We start from the raw sequence: 12898 nt of genomic DNA on the forward strand, positions 1-12898 counted from the left end.
CTGCCAGATAATGACCACTTACACAAACAAAATAATAATCACTTTGTACACACATGGACTTCATATCTTCATTTACAGCACATTGCCATTAGAGAAACAGTGTCATGCCAAATGTCAAAGGGAAATAAATAATTACAATATTATGTTGAAGCACATGAAATTCCTTGCTAATATCATTTAATGACACAAATAATATGAAAATTGTTTGTGGTACAATGACTCAATTTTCACTACAAAAGGTTTTCTTTTTTCTTTTCTTTTTTCTTTTTTTGCCAGTCCTGGGCTTGGGCTCAGGGCTTGAGCACTGTCCTTGGACTTTTCTCAAGGCTAGAACTCTACCACTTGAGCCTCAGCACCACTTCCAGCTTTTTGCTATGTATGTGGGGTACCGAGGAATTGAACCCGGGTCTTCTTGCATGCTAGGCAAGCACTCTACCACTAGGCCACACTCCCGGCCCAGGTTTTCTTCTTTTGTGGGTCATGGGGTTTGAATTTGGCCTGGACACTGTCCCTGAGCTATACCATTCCATCCCTGGGCTAGGGCGTTGTCCCTGAGCTCTTCAGCTCAAGGCTACCTCCCTACCCTTGAGCCAAGCTCCACTTACCATTTTCTGGAAGTTAATTGGAGATAAGAGTCTCAGGTCCTTTTGAGCACAGGCTGGCTTTGAACTTTGATCCTCAGATCTCAGCCTCCTGAGTAGTTAGGATTACAGGTGTGAGGCATTGCACCTGCTACAAACAGATTTTCTAACTCATTTCTTAGGAAAACCTCTCAAGAATTGCTCTGACTTCTTTTCTGAAATTCAACACATATTTTTCAAACCAGAAAACTTGAAAATCTATAACACCCACAATAATAGCAATAAACTACCCAAGGCCATCATTGACGCCTATAATCCTAGCTTCTTGGGAAACTGAGTTGGGGTTTGAAGCCCAGCCAGGAAGTATAGTCTAGGTTAATCATCAATTAATTATCTCCAATTAATCATTAAAAAGCCAGAAAAATGGGAGCTGTGGTTCAAGTGCCCAGGCTTAAGTGAAAAAAACTAAGGGATAGCACCCAGGTCTAAGTTCAATCCCTAGTACTAGTATATATATACACACACACACATACACACACATATATATGTATCTCTCTTTATCTCTCTCTCTATATATATATAGAGAGAGATATATAGATATCTCTCTCTATATATACATATACGTAGACAGACACACACACACATCCAAACTAGTAATATAAGGAAAGTCAAATAACAAAATATGCCACCCTTTTATTCACTAAATAAGGAGAAGAAAAAAAAGTTTTGGTCCTAAGGAAGGTATAGGCACAAACAATTTATATCTACATCTTTATTCCTTGCCTCCATTTATTTTTCTGCTGTTTCCCTGTGGATTGAGCCGGCACCCTCCCCACCCTCCAGTAAGGTGGGGAGTTTGTCAGGCTGACCAGCAAGCCCCTTTGTCTACAACAGGGCCCAGGATGCGGTAAATACTCAACAAATTCTCATTGGGGCTTAGTCTTGGTTTAGAGCATGATTTTCAATGGAAATAAACCACACATGGTAAAATTTAGCTTTTTCAGAGTCCATATATTAAGATTAAGTTTAAAAGAACAAAAGGGAAGGGGGTAAAACAGGATGAGGGGAGGGGGCGGAGGGAGGGAAATGGGGACAATAACATGAGGGGTATCAATGTGTGTGAAGTAATACACCTTCTATCTGGTGAATATAACTGTAACCATTCTATAAATTACAATTTTAAAAAAGGTGCAAAAAAGAAAAAGATTTGACCACACACGCAAAAAAAGAACATTGCAGGCTGGTTATTGTATCTGATATCAAAGCAAAAGATCTCCTTTTTTTAAAAAAAAAGTTATAACAGGTTATTTACAAGTACACAGCCATGAATACTGGAGTACTTTCCCTGTCTATCAGTCATGCCATGCAAACTTTTAACTGAAACTTGGCCAGACTTCTGTATCTGAGCTCTCACTACTTGTCACTGCTTTTGCCATAACCAGAAGCCTGCAACCTCTCAACATGGCACTTGAAAGGATAGTGAAATTGCTTCTTATTTACAGGTGTATTCATTTCCAGGAATATTATTATTTTATTTTTTGCCAGTCCTAAGGCATGCACTCAGGGCCTGGGCACTGTCTTGGGCTTTCTCAAGGCTAGCGCTCTACCATTAGAGCCACAGCACCACTTTCGGGTTTTGCTGTGTATGTGGTACAGAGGAACTGAACCCAGGGCTCTGTGCATGCTAGACAAGTATTCTACCCTAGGCCATGCTCCTGGCCCCTCCAAGTTAAAAATTTAACACTCGCCAAAAATAGCTGGCACTAACTAAAAGATACCTACTGACTGACATTAGCATAAACCATGGCTTCTGAGAGTTAGTGACAGCTCTGTCCTTTGGATGGCTCAGGAAGCACACTCGAAAGGGTTACCAAAATTCTGGATGACCACTAAAATATTTTTAAATAATAGTATTATAAAATATAACCTAAAAATTACACTCTTGAGACAGATTGCACAAAGAAGCCCAACAAAGGATGTCTACTTTTTAGGATAGGGAGGGCTACATATTGGGAGCCAAAAAGGAGAACTGGGCTTCATTGGGATTTTGTTTCAGCAGCACTGAAATTTTAATTTGGGTCCTAATACTTGCTAGTCAGGAGTTCTTACCTCTAGCCATATCTCCTGTCCTTTCTATTTTAATCTCTGCTATCTACACACACACACACACACACACACACACACACACACACACACACACACCCCATAAGGGTTTGGCTATCCCAACCATTTATTGAAATAAACTCACTAGGAGGTATCTAAGTTTTATAACAAAAAAGGTGTTTTAGAAGGTTGGAAGTGTGATGCTGTTTTTATATGACATGACAGTTCTGATTTTGAAAGATCGTTATTTTTGCTTGTCATGCTGAGTTGAGCAGTTCTATAAAAGAAGCTGTTTTGGGGGCCAATTGTGTCATCCAATATTACAATGACTAAACTCTGGGAATGGGTCATGTGTGTGAGAGTGTGTATGTGCGTGGAGGTGTTCCCCTTATACATAATGTCCTGTGCCTAACTCTCATTATTCATGTGCGTTCATGTATTTAAAGCACTTAAACAAAAATAATGTAAGATGAAATAAGTCTTAGTAACTGTCTCACATTACTGTTTGATGAACTGTTTTTAAGCAATTAGAGTGCTTCATTCAGCTACCCTAAAAATCTAGAGAAAAATAAAAAAACTAATACAACTTTAATAATATTGATAAATTTATAATGAAAATAGAAAAATACATTTGTCTTAGTGTTGAAAATGGAAATCCTCAGAGTGATAGTAGGCAGTAGGGGGAGACGCTGAAGGGAAGAGAATAGGAAGTATATTTATTGTAAGTCTGAGGTGAACCACCACACCTGACTGGAAGATAAAGCCACTGAGGTAGTAGAAGTTGAAGTAAGAGCTAAGGAGAAGAAAAAATAAAAAATCCAGTTACATGTTTGTGGTCAATCAGTAGAGATTCCCTTATAATTATATTTTTGTTGCTAGCCACTGTTGAGATAAGTATCCATTTTTTCATCCTTATATGTGGCAAGAAGGCAATCCCAGAAGTCAACAGAATTTGTGAGGAAAGTTATTTCTAATGTAACAAAAAGCCTCAGAAATATGTGTCTTCCTATGGAACAACTCCAGTGAGACAAATACTCTGCACCTCAGTGAGTGGCCAGGCCACACAAGGATAAGGATACTGAAAGCCACACAGCTAAGATTGTTTTCATTGTCATCTCTCATAGGACGGCAGTCAAAGAAAAGACACAGCAGTGACAGCTAGGTAAGATGTGTCCCTGTGACCTGAGGGGGTCATGTGAGTGAGTGAAGAAACAGGAACAGTGCTGTCCTTCAAAAGTGACAACTTCCCTCCCAGCTTTCAGGCAGGGTTTTCCCCAAATTAATCTTTAGATTATTGAGTACTCATATTAGTATAAACATGTGCAGGGAAGGAAATTCCTCCAACTCCCCTGGTATTCTATTCCTGTATTAACTGCCCTACTTCCAAGAAGCCTGTCTTTGGACATGGCAGTGTAATGACTGCCAGCACGTCCATCAACAGCATTCGCTCAGTGCACAGGGAGGATGTTATCCTGTGAGGTCTTTGATGGCAGACCTTCCCCTGTGTTCCTCTAATTGCTTCTCCTGTCAAATCCAACTCTAATCCCAGACTCAACTGTTCTTCTGTTAATCTTTATCCCCCTCCATCAAGCACTCCTCCACAAGGGACAAGAATGCACATCCCATTCCCACTACATGCCTCCTTCCCTTATTAACTACAGCTCTACTTGATTTGCAAAACAAGGAGGTATTATCTCATTTTTCAAATGAATAAGCATTTGTCCTTTGCTTATTCCAAGTCAGTGTTTATATACTACTTCTCCATCTATGCCTTCTTGCTTTTGCAAGCCTGTAGCTAAGCCTCACTACCTTTTCCTCTTTTCCTTATTTCCAAGTACTCCTCCACCTATATATTAAGTCCTCACTTTTTCTCTTTGCGAATGCCTTCTACATTGTAGATTATTCCTTGTGCCTCCTCAAAACTTCTCATTTAATACAAACATTAGATTTTAGCACTCTCAACTTGCTGTCACCTGACTTTCAAACATGTCAAATATCCTTTTTAAAGGTTAAAAAAAAAAAACCAATCAACCCTGAAGAATAGCTTCTAATAGTCATGTGCCCAGGGGAGTACAGTACACAGAGGAAAGAGAGAACAGCAGTATAAATTGCTCCAGGGAGCACTTAATGGAACATTATTTCAGCTGGACCTTTGGAAATGAAAGTAATTTTGATAGCAGGCCAACACTGTCTATCTAAGGCAAAAGAACTCTTCAAAAGCACAGAAATTTAAACTGTGAGGCATGGTTCAAGTGACTGAGAGCCTGCCTAACAAGTAGGAAATATGGTTGGAAAGATGTGGGCCTAATTAGTCCAGAATATTGCATTTCAGGTTGAGAACTTTTGATTTAACATGGTAGATAACAGACCTGTAAAACCTTTTAAATCTGATTGTGTAAACAGATTCATATTTTTTCAAAGAATCTAGTGGAAAAGCATAAATTCATCATGCTACACACAAATTTAGGTACAAGATTATTTATCAAATAATTATGTACCATACTAGCACCAAAAAAATTTAAGTTTTTTCACAAAAGGAAACTGGGTTAAGTATATAGCTATGCAAATAATATATAGCTATTTAATAGTGAAATAATGAAAGTTTTAAAAATAATCTGTAAAGTAACAGGCATAAATCAGATATAGAGATGCATACTGCAGTCACAGCCATCAGGAGGGCTAAGGCAGGAAGATTGAGTTTGAGGACAGCCTGGAAAACTACAATTCTAAGGCTGAATATGTAACCAGTTAATACATTTCTGCAATACGGCCCTGTTTCAATATGTATAGATTTCCTTTTATTTCTTGTGTGCTAATATTTCTTTTACCGAAAAGGAAAAAGAACAGTCGTAACAGTATTATCTAATTTTAGATAAGTAACCATATGCAAAGAAAAAAGTATGAATTCATACACACATATATCTACATAGAATTTTATATGTAGTTAACTTTATATTTACTTCAGGGAGGTGACTTAAAATTTTCCTTTTGCTTACCTCAACAAGGGTGCCCCCCGACTTGCTAGCCTAGAAATAGCACAATGTCATTTCCTGAGGTGGAAACCCAGGAGGAAGTGAATTCCAGTCAGGCATGTGGGACCAAAGCAGCCTGTGGGCTGTGGGCAGAGAAAGTAGCAGGAATATCCTAACCTAGAAGTACTTGAACTTCAGAAGGTGGCTGGCTTCTGGAGGCAGAAGAATGGAGAACATCAATAATGAAGACACAGAGAAAAGATCAGAAGCCAAAAGGCTAGAAAGATAGGGATGAAGGGCAAGAATCATTTTTGGCATTAACATAAAGAATCCAAGGGACAAGAATATTCTAAAAACAAGCAGTGGTTTCATAAAACCCCCAAAGTAGTAATGTCTTCTATTCTAAAGGAATTAGAAAAGGCAGGAAACACAGGCCTGAACTTGGTTCAGGAGGGTCTAAGGCAAGGTGTCCATTAGAGCAACTACCCTGGAGCGGCAGTTACAGCTGCGCTTTGGATTTCCTGTCTTCTTTTATATTTTATGTAATTTTCTTCAAATAATCTATGTCATTTTTGTAAGAATGCATGCGTGATAGAAAATACCAAGACAGCATCTCTATATAAAAGGATGATGAGACAAGAGGCTTGGTTTTCACAGATAAAGTTAAAACGTTTTTCTCAAAGGAAGTAAAGTATTGAAGAGCTGTGGGCAAATGTCTGTGGGCTCATTTGTGTCTCAGTTGTGATAGATTGACCAAGGCTGACAATGGGTCCCTGCAATTCAGGCATTTGGAACCACAGCAGTGGCCTACAGCGTGTGAACAAAGGGTTCACCAGATCAAGGAAAGATGTTACTCAAAGATGAGCAACTTGCATGACTTTGTCCATGCTCAGTGAGGAGCTGCAGAGCAGGAGAGGAGGCTGAATCTATAACCAGCTAATATATTTCCGCAAAATGGCCCTATGTGGGCCTGTCCTGCTTCAATATGCATGTATTTCCCTTTATTTCTGGCATGCTATTGTGATTTCTTCTTTGTTTCTGTTTTGCCTCTTTTTTTTTTTATTTCAATCTCTTGTCTGAAATTCATTGTGAGCTTATGGCATATGGTATGCCCCGAATGATTGGCCAGTTCCCAGCAACATTTTTAAACTAATTCATCTTGTCCTCTTTCTGTTACTTTGAAATGCCATACTAGCAATTGTGGTCAGAGTTAGTGTTCTCACATTCTCAATTCTTACATTCATAATTAGGGAAAAGAAGCTGATCCTCCTCCTCAAGGAGGTTCTGCTTATGCTATAATCATAGAAGCAAAAGCATAACAAAGCTATATACTCGAAGTCTAATTGATCACTTAAAAGATCAGTCTGCTCTCTACTATCCCTCTGCATTTACTATTAGATCAATCTGCATTTGCTATTGACATTTTATTGATTCATCTCTCACTATTAGAAATTGTAGCAAATACAATGCAAATTGTCTAACAAATGAAATTTCAAAACTGCCAACATTTTAGGACTTAATAAAGCATTACTGGAAAATGGCTCTTGAAAAGCAGGGAACAACCAGTGAAATTGTAGGAGACAGTCCTGTTAACAATGAGGACAAGGAAGATGTTTTTAAAGCAAAAGATTAACATAGATTCCAAGAAAAATCAACCATGATTCACCTTGTGGAGGTGTCTGGGAGGTCAGATCTGAATATGGACTTCCATGTCCTAAGCAAAATAGAAATCTCACTCCATTCTCCCACTGCGGTATCCAAAATTAGTCTACTATTACAGACATAACCTATACTTGGATAACTATAACATAAACTTATAATTTTACTTTTATTTCTCAAACAAACCTTTTGTTTCCTAGTTGCTATTGTAAAATGTGTGCTTCAGATCCCGAGAGTTGATACTTTTTCTGTTAGTAGTAAGCCTCAAATCCTCTGTATTGTAATCAAGTCTGAACTTTCCAAGCTTTTCTGATTTTTTCAACATTGTCATTCACTACTATTTTGTAATAACATTCTGAAAATAAAATTATATACTCTACAAGTCTAACCCCATGTCTTCTAGCTGAAATCTAGAATCCTTTGGTCAGATTCTCCCTCACATCTTTATACTTTTGCATTTGTATTTCTTATTACAATTAATATAAATTCAGTTTTAGTAAGAATTTGTGAGGTGTCAGGTACTTGTTAAGTATTTGCTATGTATTCCTATGTTTAATCTGGCCAACCTTTAATAAAGTACCATTATTATTCCTATTTACATTGGGAAAACAAGTAGACAGGTCAAGAAGTATGTTCCTTATCACAGAGCTTGTAATGGGACAAGCTAACTTTGGAACACATGTACTTCTGAAGTTATCTGATATATTGAATTTATTTGTATTTGGTTATTTGAAATTTGACAGGGAAGGGGGGAAAACCAAGAAGGGTGGGTGGGGGTGGGGGGAGGGCAATGGGTACCAAGACATGTGAAAGGGTATCAATGTATGTGAATTAATGCACCTTCTATCTGGCAAATATCATGTAATCCTTTTATTAATTACAATAAAAAATTTAAAAAAATCCACTTCACAATAGCATTTTACATTTTGGGCTCTGCTTCCCTTCCTTCCTTCCTTCTTCTCTGTTTCTTTCTTTTGTACAGACAAAATGTTTTATTTTCTATGGGAAAAAAGGTTCGGAAGCTACTTAGCAATTTTCCTATGTGAAATTCTTTGAAGTTTCTCTTAATGAAAGACTTCAAACTTACAAAATTCAGTATCAGATCAAGAGTCGAACCAGAATGACAATATGAAAGTAAACACAAGTGTCTGATCCAGAACCTTAGTAAGTCTCTAGAGAATTAAGTAGAAATTCTAAGAAAATAGATCATTTGGAAGTAGTCACAAAACAACCTCAAATCCTTAAGACAGAAACATCATTAACTCCAGTTTAAAATACTAAAAACTGGAAGGTATACATATCTCCCAGGAGCATAGGCCAGATCTTAGTCTAGTTTAAGCTCTGAATTCAGACTTAGGCTCCACCAGACTCCTCAGATAGGCTTGTGCTGACTTCAGACGAGTACTCTGTTTCCATCCATTCAGTGTAACAAAGATGCATAAAATATTAATTCCCAGGTAATCCATGCAACATATCAAAATAATAAGATTTTTTACCTATATCTATGAAAAGTCTCATTTTACTTATTGAATGTTGTTTCCTCTACTATCTCTGGCTTCATTTTGGCCCCCCCAAATCTAACAGTGCCAAAGAAAATACAGCTGAATCTATGGCCCATGGCGACTTCTGACTCATGGGATCCCATGAAGCAAATATCCGCTGGTGGCATCTGGTCTAGCCTGGACTGTCTTCAAGCCCTTTCTCCAGGCCTGGCTGGCTGTTTAGCTGGCTGTGGGCCCATGCCATATGCTCTCCAAGCTTCCATCTGAAGCCATCATTCAAATGTACCAATTCATCATCATATATATAAAATGATGTTGAACAAGGACAATCAAGAAATGGTAAAAAAAAAAAACTTCCATGTTTCATGAGATAACATTAGTCTCCAAATATCAGAAATTAGACCCACCCATGATATATATATATATATATATATATATATATATACATGTGATTACATGAGAGAGTCAAAACTTTGTTGTTAAAACATTGTCCTAGCCACCCAATTCACAAGAAGCTTCGAGTAAACTAAGGCAGTCTCCTGGCTCCAGGAAACAAAGGATGTGATCCATACATATGAGAACAGCTAGACCACTAATCGATTCACATTAGATGTTTTAGGTGTTTACCACTCAGAGGTCCTCTTGACTCTCTAAGAGTAGAATGCACAGATCTGAAGTTGGCAAAAAGATACCAATGAGGGGAGAGTTCCCTACAAGCCATGAGCTTAGGACAGAAAGATGTGAACACTAGTGCTAGAGATAAGAACAGTAAATTTGGTGGCTCTGCAGTAAAAAGAATTCACCCAGAAAAGACTAAGTGAGAGCCTGACAGAGTTGACCAAGGCCAGTAGGAGAAATGTGAGGCAAAGGCCACAGGTAATTTGAGGTGGGAAGACTTTCAAACTCTGGACCCCTGGGAGAATGCTGTCATCATGGCCTTCACAGAGCTGAGAAAGGGCATATCCAAGGTGCTGGGCTCATAAAGTCATGGCACTGGAAAAGACCAAGGGTGTTTTATTTGGAGATGTTTATCCATCTGCAATTTAATAGGGAACATGGTGAAATTACACACACTCCTGACTTTTAATACTAAACATTCAGTCACTTTACCTTCTCAGTCCTTCCTTCCCTCAGCAGCTAAGTGAGGGAGATGATCAGGTCATTCCAGAGTTCTGAGCCAGGTCAATCATGTTGGTGAAAAAATGCCTGTGAGACCATGTGCTTAGCGACACACTTGTTCCTAATATATCGATATACCACATATGCTCTAATACAATGATTACAACTTTCCTCTAGCATTGTGAATTATACTGTTAGAGGCTGGAAGCAGAAATAACAGGATATTGAGTAATATCACATCACCTATGGAAAAATAATGAACAAAATAGGTGATCAATCTTCAATATAGTTTCTGAAAAGAAACCAGACTCTGTAGAGCTACTGGCCTTTTCCTCCTATCTTGCTGGACCAATTAAAAAGCAAGGAAGCTAGATGGACAACCACTCACCCAGGAGGAGGCATATGTGTGCTGGTCTGTGTGGTCTAGCAGGAAGCCCAGCAGGCTAGGAGATTTGGATGTGAGGACTAACCCTTCCAGGAACCACGTAACTTTGGGCAAGATATTTTGCTTTTCCTGCCCATTTTCTATTTGTAAAACAGCAATATTTCAACATGTTTTTTCTACCTCAAAAATGTGCTAAGAACAGGGATAAAGTGTGTGAAAATTCTGAGTTCTTGGAGAAAAAGTATTAAAAGCACTGAGTGAGGATGGTAGCATAACAGGCTCCGATACAACATGACTAGATGAAGGCACTGGGGAGGGTCATCAAGCAAATGGGACAACTGTGACAGTGAGACACAAAAACACAGCCCCAATGTCCCCTGAGAAGAGAACTCCAGCAGACATGCATGAGAAATACACATCTGTCTCACAGGTACCCAGGCTCTGACAAATCCCTTACCATCTTCCTTATTTTCTTTCTCTCTCCCCTCCCTTCCTTTTCATCCCTTTTTCTCAGCCCCTTCCTGTCACACATTCAAACACTCTGCATGTAAGGCTCTTGTGTTCTGAGTCCTAGATATTAACATAGCCCCCCACCCCCAGTTGCTTGTAGTGTGGTTGAGGGAGCATCTCAGCATCAGCTCACAGTGTGGTTGCTCCCTGTAGGGCAGAAAGAACCATAGCTGCCATGGCTGAACTGACAGGGCCCCAGCTCATCAGGTAGCCCAACCCTCTTGTGATTTTCTCTTTTGTGTGTCTGTCCTTTCCCCTCACCCTCTTTTGTTGTAACAATTACAGTGACAACTATTCACTTACCACACTGTTAAGCCTTAATACTTATTTCCTGGGAAAATATTCCTGTAATAGTAAGCAAAAGACAGATGAGGGGAGACCTAAGAACTAGGATGCACTAGGGGCCGGGAGTGTAGCCTAGTGGTAGAGTGCTTGCCTAGCACGCACGAAGTCCTGGGTTTGATTCCTGGTTATCACATATCCAGAAGAAGCTGGAAGTGGTGCTGTGGCTCAATTGGCAGAGCAAAAAGTATTCAAGGACAGTGCCTAGGCCCTGAGTTCAAGCCCCAGGACTGGCAAAGAAAAAAAAAAGGCTACATCCAGGCAAGATGAAAGGGTGAAAGAGTCTGCATAAAAGTAAATGACCTAAGAACTGTCTCTGTGGAAAGGCATTTCAATTCCATAAGGCTGAATAGAAAATGTTCTTTTGAGCCTGGTGCCAGAGGCTCACGCTATAATCCTAGCTACTCAAGAGGCTGCAGTTCCCATGAACCCCCAAAAAGCTGAAAGTGGAGCAGTGGCTCAAGTGGTATAGCAAGAGCCTTTAGCAGAAAAGCTCAAGGATAGCATCCAGCCTTGAATTCAAGCCAAGGACTGGCATAAAACAAAAGAAAGAAAGAGAAATGTTCTTTTGGAGTGAAAGTGTTCTGTATGGTTAAGGCAAATATATTTCAATCCCACCAGCTGCTTCCTCACTGCTGATTTTAGGGACTGTATGATGCATACATCTGTAACAATAGTAGCTTAAATTTTTCCACAGGTTCTCTATTCCAAGTGTTGTGCTAGGTGCTTTACAAAGCTTTAAAGCTCTGACAACAAAGTCAGCATTATACCCCCTCCCCTACCCCACCCCTTCTAGAGGAAGAAGCCAGACTGGAAAGTTAAGTAACACACCCGAGGTCATCTAAGTAGTATAGGATAAAGGCTGGATCCAACACTGCTGTCTGCCTCTGGAGTCTGTGCTTATTAGATTATGCTATTCTGTCTCTATGTTTATCTTTTTAAAATTTCCCTTGCATTCCTTTTTGTTTCTAGGAATGATGATTGAGGGGGAAAGAAGGCAATAGCAAGAGCATTAGCATGGGGAAGAGGTGGACAAAAGCATAGAGGAAGGAAGAAGAAAAAAGCACATCACTTCCCCAACCATGGTCCTTGCCTTAAGAGGAATAGCTACCATAGCTGCCATGAACTCACTTTTGTCATACTGCACATTGCCATAGAGAGGCTAGGAAGAGGGGAACTTGGGGGCTAAGGGAGCCCAGTGCACCACAATGGATTGCCTAGACCTCCAACAATGAAAAGGCAGACCTGGAGGCCTGTGACCCACCACTGACTTCTGTAGGGGGCCACGCTGGAGCTCATCCTCCATGGTGGCCCACAGGTGCCTTAGCCCCGAAGCCTGCTCACATGTTTTGATCCCATGTCTTTCCCTTATTCCAGTGTCCACAGTCCAAGCAAACAGCAGGAGAACCTGACCCATCTGGATCATATTAGCTCCTTGTATCATGGTATTTACATTCATGAGGCATGGTATCGCGAGATCACATTCAGTAAAACTTTTCCTTAAAAACAGTTTTATTCTCTAATCCTCTTTTTATTGGTTAGAAGCAAAACAAAATGGGTCATATAGATATGAAAGCACAGAGAAGAAGAAAGACAAACCCTCCTAGAAATGACTAGCCAGCAGACACCCGAGAACATTTATCCAAGTGGTTTCCCCAGGATATCGAGGGGAAATGTGCAAACAATTTTCTTGGCCTATCATCACTTTAATATGAAACTTAAACC

At 39.6% G+C, this 12898-nt stretch overlaps 1 protein-coding gene across 13 annotated transcripts in view; it reads right to left on the bottom strand.

Annotated features, from left to right (window-relative positions):
- Bbs9 (Bardet-Biedl syndrome 9) overlaps positions 1-12898 on the bottom strand; it is a 304919-nt gene that overhangs the window by 38478 nt on the left and 253543 nt on the right. The gene's annotated exons all lie outside the window — the stretch shown is intronic.

Source organism: Megascapheus bottae, chromosome 5 (genome assembly GCF_031878675.1).
Source record: "Megascapheus bottae isolate mThoBot1 chromosome 5, mThoBot2.hap1, whole genome shotgun sequence".
Classification (NCBI taxonomy): domain Eukaryota; kingdom Metazoa; phylum Chordata; class Mammalia; order Rodentia; family Geomyidae; genus Megascapheus; species Megascapheus bottae.